Source organism: Micropterus salmoides, unplaced genomic scaffold (genome assembly GCF_014851395.1).
Source record: "Micropterus salmoides isolate LMB-PRFRI ecotype aquatic unplaced genomic scaffold, ASM1485139v1 Ms_hic_scaffold_8, whole genome shotgun sequence".
NCBI classification, from domain to species: domain Eukaryota; kingdom Metazoa; phylum Chordata; class Actinopteri; order Centrarchiformes; family Centrarchidae; genus Micropterus; species Micropterus salmoides.
In genome coordinates, this window is record NW_024044570.1 from 28,776,385 (window position 1) to 28,796,924 (window position 20,540).

The 20,540-nt window shown below is 43.0% G+C and overlaps 1 protein-coding gene across 1 annotated transcript in view; it reads left to right on the top strand.

Annotated features, from left to right (window-relative positions):
* The window catches only part of ccnd2a (cyclin D2, a), a 167,814-nt gene that overhangs the window by 57,088 nt on the left and 90,186 nt on the right, over nt 1-20,540 (top strand). The window contains exon 2 of the mRNA XM_038706516.1: nt 12,044-12,274. The gene's annotated coding sequence lies outside the window, so the exon portion shown is untranslated. The remainder of the gene's footprint in view (nt 1-12,043; nt 12,275-20,540) is intronic.

Below are 20,540 nucleotides of genomic sequence, written 5' to 3' on the forward strand. Positions count from 1 at the left end.
AGTCACTACATCAGCAAGCTTCTTGAAGCTTCTTGAACCACCTACATTGCAAAGATGTGTGAATGAATTTCAATATACCACTTTCTGCTGGCACCAGGCGTGACTTAGAAATGGCAAATAACTACAACATGATAGCCATTTTGTTAAACTTATGAATTCATGCTTTGTCAGTTCTGTCAGCAAGACAGCAGGAGAACAAATTTTAAAATGTTTTTTCGAGAGAATTCAGATCAATCAGGCCTGTGCTATGTTAACTTGCTCACAATAAAGTACAATGACAGCTGGAATCAAGTAAAAGAGTTTCTGAACTTACTTGGTAGTTCAACTTCTTAGCTTACTTTTCTCCAAGCAACCTCCAGTTTTGTCCGGTTTTTATATAAATATGAAGTTGTAGTACCACAGAACTCTGGGTGTACACTGACGCTAACAACAACCACTGAAGTAGGAAACACATGGTGGCTTGCCGCTGAGAAGTGCGAGTAAAGATAAATCACAAAAATTAAAGTAAAAAGTTAATTTAATAAAACAGTTACCTCTTAGCTCCTCCTGCAGGTAAACAGTGCAGTTGTCAGAGCAAAATCCAGTCCGACTACGGGTGTATTAATGTCCAAAAGCTGTGGTGCTGCCCCCGCTCTCTCCTCCAGGGATCACCATCACTCAGCAGCTGTCTGTTGGACAGCAGAGAGTCTGTCCCTCCCTCTCTCCGTGTCTTTGCATTGACTTTGAATGTGATCGTGCTGCGTCCAATGCTCACCTCGCATTTGGTCTGAATGCACAGCAAGATCTATAGCTGGATGAGCAGCTCTGTGAGGCTGTGCCTGGGCATAGTAGACAGCATGCTAACATACTCAAAATGACAATGCTAACATGATGATGTATAATGTTTATAATATGTTGTATGTATGAATGTTTAGAATAATATATATTTTACCTTACACATAATCTGCCGTAACAACTACTTTCAGTGTAGCATATTCACATCTACTTTACCCCTGTATCAGCACTCTTTAATTCTAAACCCATTTCTCAACCAACATTTGGCTCTAAAACATGCTGTTTATGATACAGAGGCCCAGAGGAAACGCTGCTGTTGAATGCATCTAATAACACATGACTGTCTCCAACAAGGACCTGCAACTTTGAGATTTCACACTAACGTTGCACATTTGAAAGAGGAGCTATAACTTTGTTTGGCAGGAAGCTGTGTTAGATTCTTGTTCAGCTTACGTTTATAAACATGTCCCCTCTAGTTTAATCATTTCAGATGCGCCGACTACAACTACAGACAAGCAGCTCGCAGATATGTTTAGAATACGTTAAACGCTATAGTTTAACCATTCATTAACATTACCGCTCTTCCACTAATGAACAAGACATTAGCTTTGTGGCTAATTTAGCAATGGGCAGTGTCAGCTGCAGTAAGTGATGTTAGAAAATATTTTGAAGTGATGAACTAGGGAGAAATGAGAGGACTGTTCACTAGAACCGCCACACTGTTTCAGAAATAAATCTATAATCAAGTCTGTCAGCAGCGTGGCCTCGACAGCTCAACTATTGTAACATTAAACATATGCTCTGGAGAGGGCAGTGGAAAACTGCAGGGTTAGCAAGTATGGTCATGAATGTTTTCAGGAGAGGAAAACTGATGAGGGTATTATTATTATTATTTAAGTCATATATTTCACATGACAAATGCCTAACTCACCGTGAACACATACTCTCTTCTCTGTTGTTGTTTCTGCATGCTCCATTAGACAGCTGATTGTTTTGTTTTGTGGTGCGACAGTTTTGTTAACAGAGAGTTGCAGAACGCCTTTTGGTGGGCAAAGTATGAAATACTGATGACATGAATAAAGGGTCTGACCGTCATATCGGCCAATAATCAGGCTTTACAAAGTACGTCCACTGAAGTGCTTGTTTTTGCTACTGACAGGCTCAGATTGTTATTGAAAGTGTGTGACAACATTATGTAAATGATCCCTATAGAGATTGACAATTTTTAAAAGAGTAAAATCATTTTTGTTTAACCATAAACAGTTGCTTTATCGCTCTTGTTAAACCCACCAGAGGCGCTTGACAAATACCGTAATTGTCCTCAAAACAACAACTGTACTGGTGCTGGAGGGAAAGTCTGAGGATCACCAAAAACATTTGGGTAACCATGAATGTCTGTACAAATGTTTGTGCCAATCCATTGTGTAGCTGATATTTCACTGAATAGGTGAATGGGGACCATAAATGTCCGTACAAAATTACATAGCAATCCATCCAGTAGTTGTTGAGATATTTATTTCTGGTAGACCAATATTGCTATCTATAGAATCATGCTGCTAGCATGGCTAAGTGTTTTAAAACTGCCCAGACTGGGTTTTTTGAGGCTGTAATATGACCATGGTTGGCCATTATTATAATAGAATGATTCTCCAATCGGGTACAAATTCATAATGAAAATGATGTCCTGGTAAGCCACAGATGATGGTGAGGAGGCAGCAGAGGAGCGAGGGAGCGTAGGAGGAGAGTGGGAAGAGAGGAAAGCAGGGCCGTTCTGCTGAGAGGTAGGGCAAGAGTGGCATGTGGCTGGATGGTATCCTTGGGAAAGTTTGCAGCTCACTCTCCCACTCTCTGGATCTTAGCTGGGGACAAATACCACATGGAGCTGAGAGGAAGCCCGCTGGAGTGTGCAGGGCCACGAGCACACAGGAATGTTTCACTTCAAATGGAAAATGTTCACAGCTGTTAGTTAGGCTATCTCTCTCACTCCATTTCTCCATCTCTATCTATCCATCTCTCTCTCTCACTGTGTCAAAAGCTCGCAGCTATGTTTAGCTCCACTCCTCGTGTGCTTGTGATAACCAGTATTTTTAGTTCTGCCGTAGGTCAGTTTTCCTTTTTTTTGAATTTTGAGTTTAGTATCTTTACAACATACTTGCATTTTCAGTTTCCCAACATTTATTGTCTTGTCCTGGAATTCAGGCTACTTAAAACATATTAGTTATCTTGTCATGTGGGTACCAAGCAGCAAAAGGATTGCAGCCCATTTTGTGTCTAAACACATAGTTTCAAAAAGAAACACGCACTTGACGATGTGTGGCATTTAAATACCGGAAGCCCTTGCCTGACTCACAAACAAAAATGACAACAACAACAACAACACAGGGTTGCCTTCCCCACATCAAGCTGTCTGGAGTCTGATGAATCTGGTTTGGCTACACATGAGTTGGATCTCCACAGTTTTAGGGCTTTGTTGGCTGCAAATGAGCCCAGGCTCAATAATTCTGCTGGTTGGAGGTTCTGCCTGCCACACACGATTACCATGCACACTATTTGTGTGTGTGTGTGTGTGTGTGTGTGTGTGTGTGTGTGTGTGTGTGTGTGTGTGTGTGTGTGTGTGTGCGCGCGTGTGTGTGCGCGCATATTTATGTCCATCACAACCACAGTGGCTCACAGAAAACATTTGCACTCAGGTGTAGAGCACTAAAACACTCAAGCACATACTTTCCAGCAGCAGCTCCTTTCCCTGAGGGATGAAACAAGAGCAGACCTCTCAACAAGCCAACCAACTGGTGGATAGGTGCATTCCGATTGAATAGAAGATTCATTTTATTCGTGTGAATTTGATCACTGGAGCATTTTTGATGTCCATGTTTATTCACTATTCAACTACAAACAGCCGTTGGACCAACGGTTTAGACTTGGCTGTGTATTTTGGGGAGTGTGCCATTGTGCATGTTCTATAGCTCCGACCTAGACTGATTTCGAAAGCTCATTGTCCAATCAAGTTGAATCAATTTAATTTTGCACAAACGCATCTTCTGATTAATTCTGTTTAAGACTTTCCATTAGTGGTTAACTTCCAAAATGTTCAGTCTAGAGAAAGGTCGTATGTTTGTGTGCAAATGTTTGTATCTTTATTACCCAGAAAAGGAATTTTTGCTGTGGGTCCATTAGTTGATGTGATTCATGGATCGCTGCTAATTTTGACAGCAAGCATTGTTTTGTACTTCTTGCTTTATGAATACGTTCGTTATTTTATGATCTGCTTGTTTTTTTAAGGAGACGGTATTGAAATTTTAAGAAGCACGCACCTGGTTTGCGCACCAACACATGCAGGTGTTTGTGGAGGCCGGTGCAAGAAGCAACAGCCTTTATATTAAAACGTGACCTCCCCTTTGATGATTTGAAGTGGTGAATAAACTGTTGTATGAAACTATGCCCTATGAGTAAGAAATAAGTTTTTGCCTGGCTGTGGTATAAAATCCAATACATCACCGCCACTAACAATGACCTCAAAAAGGACCATAGACAAATCAAGCATAGCGTTAGTTCAGGCAGGCAAAGAAATCAAGCTCAGCTCATAATCCCAGCTCACCAGCTCATAGCAGCCATATTAAGCCAGCCACATCAGCTGACAGCTCAGCTGATTATTCTCTTGGCACTCATTGGCAATTTCCATACAAGGCACCTTATTTAAGCTGCTCTAGCCCGCCTGCCTGCCCTTGCTGCTTCCTCTGCAAACAGCTCATAACCCCCTGACACCCCAGCTCCACCTTTTAGGTCGAAGTTGATAGGGATGCACGATAATTATCAATCTGATAAAGTATTGGCCCATTGGGCATAATTTCATTATCAGAATCACATGGGGAAATTAATTTTGACCAAGAATTTAGCCAATAAGAATCTAACAGTGCTAACATGCACCGCTGCTGTTGTCACACTCTGGGTGTCATGTTGCTGCGCATGGATAGAGCCACACAGACGCATTGCAGGCAGCTAGAGCCAAACAAACATGTCGTCACGGTTCTAATGTTTTTCACTGTTTCAGAAGAAGACAGCCCTATGCCATATGGCATCAGTCGTTCCTCCTGTCCTCCTTCCCTCTCCCTCTGCTGTGATTCACTGCGGGTAACAATGTGCTAATTTGAAGCTACATGGCAAACTAAGCTGAACAGTGAGACTACAGGCAGCTAATTACCAAGCTAACGTTAGCGCAGCGTGCTTTTATAACATAGAGGATGAGAGACTGTGAGATAGAGAAGATCAAATATTGCCTTCTACATGTTATGCTAGTTGAACAGATGTATTGAAAAAGTATTGTCTTTTTACTTGTGAGGTTTTATTGTACGTACTTAAAGTAACGAGCCTATCTCTGCGCTGGCTGCTATGTGTGCGTGTGCGCCCGCATGTGTATGTTCATGTGCAAGAAGCAACACAAAGCAGCAGAGCCTGATAATAAACAGTTATGTCTTCAGCCCCGGGCCCGTTAAGACATAACTGGAAGGGCAGTGAGGTCCCAGAACAGAGCCATACCGCCAAACATAACTACAATGGTGCAAATATCAGTTCTTTCATGAAAGTTGTCCTGACTGAAACACAGTTTCAAGAAATGTTGTTTCACAAAGGAAGAATTTGTTGCAGGGCAGTTGTATTGGCTTGCGTTAAATTGTACAGGGGAACCCAATAAACTGGTACCTCAGTGTATGTGAAGATGTTCTCATAGTAGTGGTCAATCCAGTTATCATCAGGTTGTCATTAGCTCAGTATTTTTTGCAATGGCATGCTGATTGTGTATATTCAGTGCACATCTGCAGTTTATAAAGTGTTTGCGCTTCTGATGTTCATATGAGAATGCTATCAACCTCACAACGCCCACCTACCCCGCCCACTGTGTGTGTATGTACACACGTGCATGCACACACACGTACAGTATATATAGAGTGTATATCTACAGCACCACCCACAAACTTACCCAGAGGCTTAAACCAGGGTTTCCTTTTTTCTTCTAAAACCACTTCCCTGCCTTTTGCTTGCTCCTGGTGACGACACTCTCTTGGAATTTACTCCTTGTGCTGGTGGTGCTCTCAGAGAGAGAGAGAGAGAGACTGACTGTGTTGTTCAGATCTCTCTGTGCAGCCACTAACCAGGACCATTTGGTGTCTCCTTTCTCCACGCTCTTTTCTTTACCCCTCCTGTTCTCTCTTGCATTTTTTCCTTCACTTGTCCTCCTTCCTGTCTGGGTTATGGCAATGTTACATTATTTAGTTTGAAATTAGGCTCTCTGTGAGTATAGGGGGGTCCACAGTCTCTGGGCTGTAAAGGGGTTGCTAAATTGTGCTGTGGCGGGGTTGCAGGGGCATGTGCTGAGGTCTGAAGTTTGAGAGCGTTGCTTATCTGTCATTGCATGCCAATACTGTATGTGTGCATATGTGTTGAACATGCATCTGCATTTGCGGGTATCTGTCGATGCTGTGCCTGACAACTATGTTATATAGCTGATCAAGCATGTGTGTGTCCAGTGGATGTGTGTGAGAGAGACATGGGGGGCATGCTGCTGGGTCCTCTGGAGGCCTCCCCCTCCTCCCCTGGCTGGCTCTAGATTGATGGGGGAGGTGTTGCCTCTGCCCACTCATCCATCACACACTTTATTTGGGTTTTAGAGGAAAGGAAAAAGGAAAAGAGACAGAATAAAGGAAAAAAGACTTCCAAAAATATCAGAGTTGGGGGCTGGGGTGTGGAGGGTTGAGGAGTTGAGTAAGGGGAGGCCCCTTGCCCTGCTTAGCTCTGCTCTCCTACCCCCCTCTCTTTAAGCAGATGCTGGAAAAGAAGTCTTACCCTTGTGACCCCCTGCCATTCTCCAGTCCCAGCCCTGATAACAAAAGACAGATAAAGCCAAACGGGGGGACAGATTTAGTGGAGATTAGCGAGCAGGTTTGTAATTTCCACTGATGTTTGAGTGTGCATGCACATGTTTACGTGCGCCTGGTAAATGTGGTGTGCCAATAGCAGATTGTGGGATAGGGATGGTTCAAGAGTGGTTGGTGGTCTTTGTCTACCATCCTGGGCTGGACAGGGTTTAATGTGTGACAGGACAGTGAGGGCAGATGAGTTTGCAACGCTAACAGAGGAAACAAAGCCTGCAGTGCCAGCCCTCGACTCCTCCCACAGGATAATGAGATTTATGTAGCAACCAGGGGTATAGCAACTCAGTCCATAAACTCACATCAAACTGCTTCACCTACTGCTTAAGTTAAGTGGATCCAGTATTCATATATGTGCTTTTATATGTTGGATAAAATAATCGAAATCTCTGGCCTGTGTGTGTACAACAAAGGCTGAAAGACAGTTTTAATGGTTAATCTTGTTGGCATGTTTCCTATGGGGACTTCTGCATCCTAAATTATAAACACATTATCAAGGGGTAAAAATGTTTCCCATTTAGACCTGGACATCTGTAGCAGCACTAGAGCAAACATATACAAGCAGCACAACAGTCAGTTCAGCTCTGCGCTCTGTCCTCCGTCTGAAGTGCCTATGGGAAAGCTGGACTACTCCAAAGGGACTAGCAAATAAAGAAATCAGTCTTTCCTATTATTGCTGCTGTCGAGCTTGGAGGTGGCTTTTGTAGCTTATGCCAAACTAATACGAGTGGAATAATAAATAAATAAACAAAGAAAGGGAAATTATTCCCTTCTGAAATTACACATTAGCCCTTCTCTTTATAGATGTAAAAAAAAAAAAAAACAATTTCAGGGCACTAACAAACTAGCAATGTTGCTGTTTGTGATTCCAAACATTTCTTAACTTGACTTTTACATTGGAAAATATATTGTTAATGGTTGAATTCCTTCGCAGGAAAGACACCAAATCGTGTCACTCTACTCTACTTTATTTTCTTCACTTTGCCATATGGGTAAATGAATAAAATAATTCTTTTTCCAAATAAAAGCTGCTTTTGTCCCCCAAGTTGAAGTAAACCACGCTAAGTCCCACAGTTTTGTGATGTAAAAATATGAAAATGTGAAATTTGTGCAAAAAAAGAGACCAGGTTGGCTTATCCTTTCGGGTATGGGAGAGTGTTTGTTTCCTCTGAGAAGCTTTTCCAACTGCAGACCTCATGGTGGAGCCTCCAGAGGCCCTATTTGAATCACAAATGTCTTTCGTTTCTCAATCGTTCACAGGTTTTGGTCAGTTGAAGAATTTTGGGACCCATTAAAGCCTGGTGACAATGACTTTCACCCCCGGGGCCACCACAGGGGTCCGCCCCCCAACTGACCTCTCCATTGCTGCCCAGTCATAGCTCCAATGGCCCTGCTTCTGGGTTCTGATTGGTTAAACAAAGCACCCAAAAAACCCTCTGGGGTCAATGTCTCTTTTCTCTCTGTCGCTCTTTTCCTCCTTACTGCCTTGTTCTGGCTAAGTCGGGGCTTATCAAAGACAATCCAGTTCTGTCATGTGGCCAAATCATCTTGACACCCATTTAGCATGCTCATCAGAGGACAGTTATGAATATTCAAGATGGTGCCAGGGGCCAGTGAGAGGCATAATCGAAGAGATTAGATTGACAGATAATGGGGTGAGGGTCCAAAACAGGGCAGAAAGAGATACGATGAAGATTAAATGTGTACATGTGAGTAACTGAGTACAAGGAAGTTGAAAACAACATACCGGTAATAACCAAAATTAAATATAAGCCTACGTCTAAGTCTACGTGTGGCCCTGCGATGGACTGGCGACCTGTCGCCCGATGTCTGCTTGGATCGGCTCCAGGCCCCCGCGACCCTGAACGCAGGATAAGCGGTTGACGATAAATGGATGGATGAATTTTTAAGAAGGCTTATCAAGGACAGTGTTGATAATGAACAGAAGATGATACCAACTTGGCTAGCCTGAGATGGTCAGACCAGAGTCGTACAGAAGAGGCGTCCACAGCAAAAAATGTTACCAGTGAAAACTTGAAATTTAGAGAAAGACAGGAAATCATTTTATGTTCCTGTCTCTTTGAATTAGCTGAATAAGAGAGGTTCTAAAGTTCAGTAACTTAATATCAGAAAGATATGATATGATGAGATAGAGAAGTGTGACTCGTGAGTAGGATATAGCTAGGAAGCGGACCTAAGATTGACCTGTATGGGACACCACAAAGGAGGAGTTCTGTGGAGGAGAAGGTCCCATGTCTACCACCCATGTGTGGTTTATACTAGGCTTGTGCCGATAAGCGTTCAGATTGACTATTGTAGATTGAAAAATCAACATTTTTCCCCCCAGCCAATGTTACGTATCTAAATTGTTATAGAATATAAAATATAAAATCTGCTCCCTGCTAAAATCTGTGGCATGTCTGGAAGGTGATGATGGTCATTGTTAATCAGCAAGTGACCAGTTTAGTGTGATCCAGTTTACGTCTTCTATTTGCTCCATGCAGCAACTTGTCAACAATGTACAGAGTCGCAATCCAGTTGCCACTATATTTTGTGCTGGGTCTGTTTTTGCCAGACTGGCTCATGTCTCTTAAGCATGAAATTCACTTGTGAATATATGTAAATATCTGTAATTATCAATGTTTATCATGCATTTAATTTGTCTGAACACATGTAAAACAAAACTATTTTTTTAGCGTTTGTAATTAGAGGGAGAAGGAGGGAGAGAGGGAGGGAAAGAGGGATTATTTACGGTCACTATATTGTCTGGCAAAATTAACAAAAACACAGGTTCATGATGGCAGCTGTGCTGTGAGATCGGCTGTTTTATTGACATTTAAAATTAGTGACAGAAAGTCAGAGTCTTATGGAAAATCCTTTGGCACTGCTTATGAATCACAGGCTTTTTATTTCCTTGATCCTCTTGTTCTGTTGACCCCTGTTTGGTTATGAATGTATTGCGAGGACAAGAGAGCCGAGCCAGGAAGGAGCAAGTTTGTCTGAATGAGCCTGCCTGTCTCATTGACATCAATGTCAAAAACTTCTAGGATCACATCCAAGCTGAGACAAGTGATCATTTGGACTTAGAGAATGCAGCACTGTTCCAAGCTTTGATGTTTCAGCTGTTAAAGATTGTAGAGTAGGGTTATCAAGGGTGTTGCATCTTCATGAATTGCAGACATTTGTGGACCCAGATGATTTTTGTGTAGTCATATTTTCATTGTATATTTGTGTAGGCATAATTTTTGGGTACAGTTGAAAAAATTATATTTAAAAAGGTATTTGATACAAGAGGAAAATTTCTGATGTATCAGTCCTCAGTTTTCACATTTTGTTCATGCGATTCCCCATGGAATATCTGACAAGGGTTTCCCTGCCCTGAAGCTCAACTACTGAACAGACAGAAGGAGCTTAAGTTGTCTCCACTATACTCAAAGTTACACTCATCCATTGCATCAATTCAGTAATTGATCATGAAAAACAGGGCAGCTGTAGATGGAAGGATAGGGAAGACTTTCTCAAACACAGTAATATGGTACTGACAATATTAATTCCTTTGTGACGGGGAGTGTGATATGTTGTGCCATATACACATATCTCTGACTCTTGCTTTCCATCTGTTTCCTCTACCAGAATTCACTTTCAAAGTGGATGTATACAGAGATGGCTGGATCTGCACCACAGATGGATGTAGTATAGATAAGTAGTCATCCAAACCAGTCTTACTACTGTGGGTGGCCTGTTTCTTGACCAGTATATGTGTGCGTACGTATGCGATGTGCATTTCATATGGTTTCATGTGGGCTGCAGTGCTTTTGAATGTCCCTCAACAGCTTAACCTACTGTATCTCACTGAGATGAATGGGGGTCAGGGCTGGGCCACCCACTCCTCTCCACAGTCCCAGACCTATAAAAAGACTACTTGTAACACGCCTAAATGTTTGATCATTCCCAGTTCAGAAGAGTGTTGGTCACTTCTTTATTAACAGTTTGGGTCAAACAGTCAAGTACCAGTGGATGGAAGTAGGGCACACAAGGTTACACGACAAACAACAGAAAAGCTCCATCATAAATATATTTTAAAAAAACATTTTCACATATGACTGAGAGTATGAATTTGTACACAGTTGTCTGCATCACCACACTAAAACACCAGTTTGCACCATCTGTAGGCTATAATGTAAGTCCATAAGTCTTCCCTCTTTGATCCTTCAGTTCCAGTCATGTTTCCTTCAAGACAGCGCTCCTCAACTCTGCAATTTTAGACTGGTAAGGAGGGTGTCTATCTAAAACAGTCCTGGCCCATCTGTGTCACAGGCCATATCTGTCATTATCTGCATTTTATTGTTCTCTCTATAGTATTGCCTACCGCCTGCTCCTGCCCTATCCTCAGCACCGCGTTCTCTCTGATGAGTCACAAAGGTCTTGAAAAAGCTGCTGGCTCGTCTTTGGTGACAGTGGTAGAGATGATGGTTCTTGTAAAAAGTCAGATTTGAGTCATAATAAAGGAGGAATTTCTGGCTCTGACAGAACCAGATCGGTTTGTCACTTGTGGTTGAGTCATCAAGGTATACAATGATGTTGCCAGTGCTTCTCAAAATGAAAGCTGTCGTAGTTAATTTCAGGAAGGAACAACTTCATCCTTGCAGGCTCATAATCAGTAGCTGGTGAGACTCTGCATGCTGTCCAGGATGATAAAAATGATGGTGTTGACTGTGAGGGATTCTGGTGGGTGAACGCAAGTCAGTAATGAGAGGAGAGGTGGAGGAGACTACATTATCAGAAGATCCCAGGATGACTCACACCACAGCCCTCGTCAGTTAGAGTGGGGTTTCCTGCAAACACGCGTCTGCCACATTGTGTAGGTTTTACTCTCCATCTGTGATAAGAGGGCTGTATTGCTTTTTGTTTCCTGATTTCCATAAAAATGTATTGAAATTTGCACTCTCTGAGAAAAGTGTTGTGTCACTAGTATTTCCAGACTTAAATTAGATTAGTTTGATTTAGTCTAATATGGGTAGGGGGGGATCAGGATGCACTCAGTGACCCTACACAGGCGGACAGATACTGTATACTCTAGCCAGACAAATGCTGCCCATCCCGTCAGCTTGCTAGCAAGGGCAGTGAGGTAGATAATAATTGTCAGCATGGCTGTGCCAGTGCCAATGCCAGGGTGGGCTAGGCCTGTTGGGTCTGGCTAAGTCTGACTATGGGCATCAGGGTTCCACAGGGCTGAGGGAAGAGGATGCACTCTGTTGCAAGCATGACCCAAGCACACACACTCATTAATAAAGAAAGAAATATATATTCTGTATTGTCAATTTGCTCTTTGTATTATTTTATCACAGATAGCCATGCAGATGCTGAAATCAAACTTCCAGAATCAAATAGCGTTTGTGAAGACGAGGAATGATGTGATGCAACGCAGAAGGAAGCGGCACCAGAAAGCCTGTTGTGGCCTACTTGAGACCTCATGCTTGGGTCAGGCTCTTTCTTGGCACACCTCAGTGACAGCATAAACATGACAGAAATGACCAGCGAACATCTGAGCCCACCTGTTACCAGTCCAAGCTTTTAATGTAAGTAACATGGCTTCATCTTTTAACCTATCAAGTGTTGATTATGTGGCGTGGAGATTATAAACTGGCCACCTTGTCCTGCCACTGAGCAGGTCCTCTTGTGGTTGTTGAATGTTATGTCCCTGTCAGCTGAAAGAACAGCTTTGTGTAGTTGTGGTAGCGCCAGTAGATCAACTGTGCGTGCGTGTGTGTGTGTGTGTGTGTGTGTGTGTGTGTCTGTAAAACAGAAAGAAAGAAAGAAAGAAAGAAAGAAAGAATCTCTAGTTAGACACCACCTGAGCTCCATACCTGCTCTGGGTTTGTCTCTGGCGTTCAGCTTGGAAATGGAATTGAAACATTTCCATCGGTCTGTGCAAGTACATTTATCACTCAGATCACATTTATCACTCAGATCACTCAGAGTTGTGGAGAAGCGGAAAAGTGGTCTGGCATGAGATCTGTCACCAAGTCCTCCACATTTATGTCGCCAAACTATTTGGTGGCCTCAGAAATTGGGACCTCCTGTTTAGACTGTGGGAACTGTTGGTAGTTGGTCTAAAATCAACCAGTGTTTCAGCTCCTCATTGTGAAATAAACAACTTCTGTGATGCTTTGCTAAGATTTTCACCTACTAACTGAAATACACTGAACAAAATTATAAACGCAACACTTTTGTTTTTGTCATCATGAGCTGAACTCAAAGATCTAAGACTTTCTCTATGTACACAAAAGTGTTAGTGAGCAATTCTACTTTGCCGAGATAATCCATCCACGTCACAGGTGTGACATATGCTCCATATTTGTATAGCGCATTTCTAGTCTTTTTGACCACTCAAAGCACTTTTACACTACATCTGCATTCACCATTCACACACATTCATTCACTGAACCGCCGACCTTCCAATTAACGGCCAACCCGCTCTATCTCCTGAGCCGCAGCCGCCCCAAAGATGCTGATTAGACAGCATGGGTATTGCACAGGTGTGCCTTAGGTTGGCCACAATAAATGGCCACTCGAAAATGTGCAGTTTCACTGTATTGGGGGGTTCTGGGAGGTCCAGGAAACCAGTCACTATCTGGTATGACCACAATTTGCCTAACGCAGTGCAACACATCTCCTTCACATAGAGTTGATTAGGTTGTTGATTGTGGCCTGTGGAATGTTGGTCCACTCCTCTTCAATGGTTGTGCGAAGTTGCTGGATATTGGCAGGACCTGGAACACGCCGTCGTACACGCCGATCCAGAGCATCCCAAACATGCTCAATGGGTGACATGTCCAGTGAGTATGCTGGCCATGCAAGAACTGGGATGTTTTCAGCTTCCAGGAATTGTGTACAGATCCTTGCAACATGGGGCCGTGCATTATCATTCTGCAACATGAGGTGATGGTCGTGGATGAATGGCACAACAATGGGCCTCAGGATCTCGTCATGGAATCTCTGTACAATCAAAATGCCATCAATAAAATGCACCTGTGTTTGTTGTCGATAACACAAGCCTGCCCATACCATAACCCCACCGGCACCATGGACCACTTCATCCACAACATTGACATCAGCAAACCGCTCACCCACACGACGCCATACACGCTGTCTGCCATCTGCCCTGTACAGTGAAAGAGAACACCTCTCCAAAGTGCCAGACGCCATCAAATGTTAGCATTTGCCCACTTAAGTTTGTTACGACGACAAACTGCAGTCTGGTCGACATATCAATGAGGACGACAAGAATGCAGATGAGCTACCCTGAGACGGTTCCTGACAGTTTGTGCAGAAATTCTTGTTGCAGCAGCTGTCCGGGTGGCTGGTCTCAGACGATCTTGGAGGTGAAGATGCTGGATGTGGAGGTCCTGTGCTGGTGTGGTTACACGTGGTCTGCAGTTGTGAGGCTGGTTGGATGTACTGCCAAATTCTCTGAAATGCCTTTGGAGAAGGCTTATGGTAGAGAAATGAACATTCATTTCACGGGCAACAGTTCTGGTGAACATTCATGCAGTCAGCATGCCAATTGCACATTCCCTCAAAACTTGCGACATCTGTGGCATTTTGCTGTGTGATGGAACTGCACATTTTCGAGTGTCCTTTTATTGTGGCCAACCTAAGGTACACCTGTGCAATAACCCTGGCTGTCATGATCTGCATCTTGATATGCCACACCTGTGAAGTGGATGGATTATCTCGGCAAAGGAGAAGTGCTCACAAACACAGATTTTGACAGAATTGTGAACAATATTTGAGAAATATAGGTCCTTTGTGTACATAGAGAAAGTCTTAGATCTTTGAGTTCAGCTCATGATGAATGGGGGCAAAAACAAAAGTGTTGTGTTTTCTGTTCTTGTTGTTCAGTGTAGAATAATTGTATTGAAGGAAGTGAGTCAGTTTAATAACGTGGTGCAGATTTACCAATTTCTACAATTTTCATCAGTACCAAACCCAAAAACATCAATACTTAAGAATATGTCAACTTTCAGAACATAAAATCTGTACTACAGCAAATGCACCCCTGACGTCCTCATCGGTCTGTTCCCAGTGTAGCTATCATAGCAGTAATAAGATTTTAGAGAGAATAGTGTGTGTCAGCAGTGGTAATGAAATGCATCCGAATGGCACCCTCTGGACATGACAGTTACAGGCCAGGTGTCCAAAGGAAAATATTCAGCTATGGAAAATACATGCAGTGCACGTCAGGACTTTGACACGGGAAGCAAACCTGGGGACCCTGGTGGTTGGAGGTAATGCTGTAAACACATATGGCAGGAAATTAGAGGTAAGAGAATGGAGACCAATAGAAGCCTGAATACGCAGTAAATTTCTTTCTCTTATTTTTCCACATGTATCATTCATTTTAGTCTGATCTAAAATACCAATGATGCCACATGCATTCCCATTCCTGAACACATGCATTCCCATTCCTGAACTTTCAACACCTCATTATTGAGTTTCCCACACCCTTATATAGTGTTGCTGAGTATTCAGCCTGTAGATGTAAATGGGTTTCTCCCTTGTCTTAGTGGAGCTCACTTCCTGTTACTGGCCCCAGGGTGGGAGCGCACAATGACAAACACCACCCACATTAGCTCCCTAGCAGGCAGGCAGGGTGACACAAAGGTTATTTGTTTCTGTCAGAAGCACAGAAATAGTCTTCCAACTCCTCCTGGGGTGGACAAAGCCGGCGTGCATTCATTGGCCTGCCACTGGGGCGGGATGTGCTCTTGTTGTGATTACCTGCCTATGTAGAGGAAGGGCTTTCTCTTAGGATCTATGGAAAAATGCTGCTGTCAGCCAAGTACCTTGATTAGCACCCCTGCCAGTTCCTGGGTCAGCTTAGAGGGCAAAAGTGTCTAGACCAGTCAGGGGATTTCCACAGGCTGTAAGCTGTAATTATTACTGCTTACAGTAGAGCCCCAACTCTCAGGGCCCACATTTTACTTTTGACGGTTGTACGGCATTACCGCAGTGTGTGGTGGGAGTCGGATCAGACATTGGCTTTACATATGGTTTAAATGTTGTATAGTTAATGCCCTCAATTTTTCATTGAGTCATGTTATTTGATGTAAGCAGATCAAGAGATAGGAGGGTGGGAACTGTTCTAGTGATAAATATCTGTTAAATTAAAGAACTATTAAGTGGAACATTGAACTGTTTTTTTTATTTATTTGAAGATGTTATTGGTTGGTTGGTTGGTTGGTTGGTTGGTTGATTGATTGATTGATTGATTGATTGTTTGATTGGCATTGTGCAGTGGATAAGCACTACCCCCTAATGTCAAGTTCTTCTAGCTTGCTGCTTGGGCTTACAGTGCATTCTGCATTACAAACTCAGTCCTGCCAGAAAAAGCACAACCAGTTAATGGTTCGGAACTCTGGCTTATCTTGGCCATCGACACAACAAAAGCTATAATTATCTGCAAAATAAACTCGCTTCCTTGATTGTTAGACAAATAATGCATTAAACAGTTCCAGATAAACTTTGTTTTCCACTGTGTTGCCAGCCCCTGTGGAGAGAGGGAGAGGCTTTCAGGCCACCAATACTGGAAGACCATTTCATTGGGCTACTCAGGAAGTTCTTTGGCTCTATGTTCCAGTGCTTCATAAAATATTATATATTATATAACCAATTATGATTTGAAAACTCTGTTTTGTTCTCTGTGAAAAGAACACCCCTGATGTTTCCCACCTGCCAACCGATTTGAGTTTTTCTTGTGTATGTCAGCACTGTGTGTCTCCCAAGGCCTTCTTTATATAGGCCCAGACATTATTTTTGGCATTTTTTTCTGACGTGTACCTCCCACTCCTCCCACTTTCTCTGGCCCACCTCCATGAGGAAGCCTGGCACTCGCCTGAAACTCTCAGCCAGTCCTGGGCAGCTGGGATCTGGGGGAGCTCCCTGTAGTTCTGCAGTGTGCTGGCAGCCCCCTTTCTCTTGCCCCCACCACTCTTAATTCTGTCTTTTTACTTCCAGCCAGCTTCAGAATACAATACAGAGAAGCCCTGTGCTGTGCTGTGAACACAGACACACACCCTTGGGCATACACACACATCCACACTTTTATAAGCCATTGAAAGAGACAGGACCAAAGGCGGAAAGAGGAGCAGACGCCTCTCAGATGCTGGGCTTGGCTTCATGCGCCTCTTGACACAGACGGCCGCACACAAGATAACTGTTGTTTATTGTTTATGGAAGGACCCTCTGCCACACTCCATGCTCTCTTCATCTGGAGACTTCTAAGGGGCCACAGCCAAGAGCCACAGGGGAAAAGAAAAATGGAACTCACTGTATCTACTGTGTGCAAGTGTGTACCTCTGTGTATGTGTGTATGTATGAAGGAGAGTGCATGTATGTTTTTGTGTTTGCATGTACGGTGGGAATGTACACTTACTATACAGTCTTGGGCCCTAGTATTCTTCTGTAGCTTCCGCAATGAGTATGGATTGTTTGCTCAGCTGGAGTTGGTTCAGTGTGGAGGGGACAGGGAAGCCATCGTGTTCCATAGGGGTCTTAGTCATAATAAAGTCACTATAGCAGGTGAGGTGTACTTCCTCTCAGATCTGACAGACGATGCACTATATTCTACTGTTAATGTTCTACATTAAGCAAATTTTAAGGGGCATTCTCCTTGACAAGATTTAGATTGAGTTGCGGAATTCAGAAACAAAAACTGATTTTGGATTTATGCCAGTCTGTCGCCCTCTTACCCACTGGGTCTGCTTAATATCTTAAATTATATCTTTTCTCTCTCACCATTACTAGCCATGCAATATCTAAAAATACAAAACAAAAGAGTCTGTGCTCACTTAACTGTGCAGGCCAGGTGCAGACACAAGAACCATTAAAAGTTACTGAACTTGAAAAAGATCACGCATTGGCAGATTCCATGCAGCTTCACGGAGACTCATCATTTTTGTGTTTTTACTGATTTTCACCAAAAAAAGTCTGTGTAAGATGAATGAATTGTGATGAAACATTGAGACGCGTCTAAATCCACCGATAAATTTCCCATAAGTATGAATTCAACTGCCTGTTCCACTCTAGATGTACTTAATCATCTCTAATATCGTGAGAACTTCTTTTGTCAAAAGTACATTAAAACACCAAGTCACTCCTTTGCACACACTAACATATAGCACAAAATCCTAGGATACATTAATACTTCAAACTGAACAGCACTAGTAATGGCATTTTTCCAATGGGACGTTATCATGCTACCAATTACATATGTATAGTGTGACTGTTTTTCTTATTGTGCTCTATCCTGGTGACAGTGAAAATTCAAAAATAAAAATCAGACAAAGAGTAGATGAAGACTGGCTAAAATTTGGGGATTAAATATTGGTGATATAAGGGCAGTGAATACGGTGTCAATAGTCAGAAAAGGAGAGAATGCACATTGCTTGTAATGATGGAATATTTATGAGGCAGCAGGATGTTTCTGCAAGCTCATTTTAGCAGATTTGAAAAAGCAGTGGGAGTCTGTAGATGTTGGGAAAACATACAGTTCAACAGACAGCAGCAGCTTCTGACAGGAAAATGTGTTACTGGGTTTAACCGTTGATGGGTGTTAATAGTCAGTAGCACTTGAATCTCAATCAATGACACCAGTCATTGGTTGTACTGTGTTTAAAATATATCCTATTAAAAAGCATTACATGAAATTTTATTTTATGATTCCATTTTATGAGGCTAAATATCCAGTATTTGTACTTGGGAAGACGTTTCTGCCCACTCAGGTCTCAGCTTTTCCCTACCCTCACAGCCATGTGCTGACAGAAACGTGTTGGTGTGTACCAGGTTCTCAGCAGTTAAAAACCAATAGAAAGAGAAATTCCTTCCTAATGGTGCATGAAAGTAATGATTCACCACTGTATTATTGTTTGAGCCCTTGGCGGATCTTTTCCACATTACCTCAGCACTGTACCTAAAGAAAACCCTATTCATTTGCAAGCAGTTGTACAATTTTTTTTTCTCTTGCACAAAGCTTGAAAAGATCTGCTCTGTTTGATGTGGCTCCCTTTGACCTCTCATCAAAATGTGCAGTTGGTAGGAAAGAAGCTGCAGCTGGACACTGATCAGGCCTGATGGCGATAGAGCATGAATAGCAGGGTAGCCCTGGGCACTACGAAAACGTTCTGCTGACGACTGTAGCGACAGGGTCACAGCCCCTCCATGCTGCCCCGCAAAAAGAGAGTGGGAGTAAACAGGCGTAATAGGGAGAGACTAAAAGAGACTTGGACTGTGTTTTTGTAAATAATTGCATTCATTGTTCTCGGCCACTGTTGGTTATGGTCACAAGCTGTTTGGTAGGCCCCTGTCTGTCTGGTGCTCCCCATGAGCCCGGTGTCAGCCCCTACGCCCCCGAGGGGAGCAACTTGTGCCAGGGGTGAGGATGCCAGCTCCCTGACCCAGGGGCCCCACGTCTGACGTGCCCACGGCAGGAGCAAACGGTCCCAGGGCCAGCTCGGAGACTCAGGGCGTGCTGTGCGCATGCTGCTCCGCTGTTAAATAAAGCTGGTTCAAAGAGCACATTCCTGCCCCCAGCCCAGCAGCGAAATAGCAAGCTCTCTTGCTTGTAGTGTCAAAGCACCAGATTGTTTCATTTTATTGCTTTGCCTTTATCTCGGCTGACTCTGGTACAATCTGATTGGATGCAGCATGTTATTAGCCTCTGTTGTTGGCTGTGGGAACAGCAGATGGCCTATTTGGACCAGATTACCTGTACTCCTTATCTTAAGTGAAGAATTCATTCCAAGTGCTCAGATGTTTCAAGAAAGCTGCTTGTCCACATTATGAATGTGGTGCAGTACAGTTGAGCTTATCTGGAAGTTAACACCCACTTATACTGTAAACCTGTAATAGCCAACTGGTGGGGAAAACATTGCTGTGTTCATTATGCGTATCTTGTGTATTGTGATTAAAACAGATGATGATAGCTGTTTAGGTTTGGTGTTAAGTCAGAAAGTACTGCAGTTACAGCAGAAATACTTTAAGTGAAAGGAAACACAAGCTTGTTCAGCAGCGGCTTCAGGAACTAGTTCATTGCTTTCTGTTTGCCTTTGAAACTCCTTAGAGGACTGGAGAGGCTCTCAGACAGATGCTGCAAAATGGATTATAACGTTAGAGGAATAAAAAAAAGAAAGAAAAGGAAATCTTGTCTTGAGTTCCCTTTTTTATCTGTATCTCTCCCTCTAGATCTCTCTTTTGTCCTTCCTTACACAACTTAAGTGTCCGCCAGAAAGCCTCTTTGCATCATTGCTTCCAAAGTAATATTTGCATAAACAAGCGTGGGAACTAACCAGGCCCAACACAGCATCATCTGCAGCCTGTAATGATAGAACCTCAATGACTTCATGAGTGTTTGAGTGTGGGGCTCTGGTAACGGTGCCGTGCATCTCCTCAAAATACCAGTGGCTAAGTGGAACACACAAGCTGAGCTCGGCAATGGAAGTCAGATGCTCACAGGCTCTTTCTTGCTGTCTAAAGTCGCCCCTTTCCTTTCTTTGTCGGCTGATAGGTTCAGGAGACTCCATTTGAGGGGCCTCCTCCGCAAGGGCTATGTCTGACTTTACTGTATGGTAATAGTCAGAAAATAAATGCAGTCCTCTGCTACGTGGAATTGGATCTAATCTGCCCCAGGCCACTGCGTTAGATCTGTACCGCCTTAAGTACAGCACCCACATTTTGAGTAAGGAAAAAAGCGTACCACACATTCAGGATGTTATGGTATTTTGTTGTATGATAATCCGACGTCATGGTTGAGGAAAACTGTTTTCATATGTTGCTTGACATTAT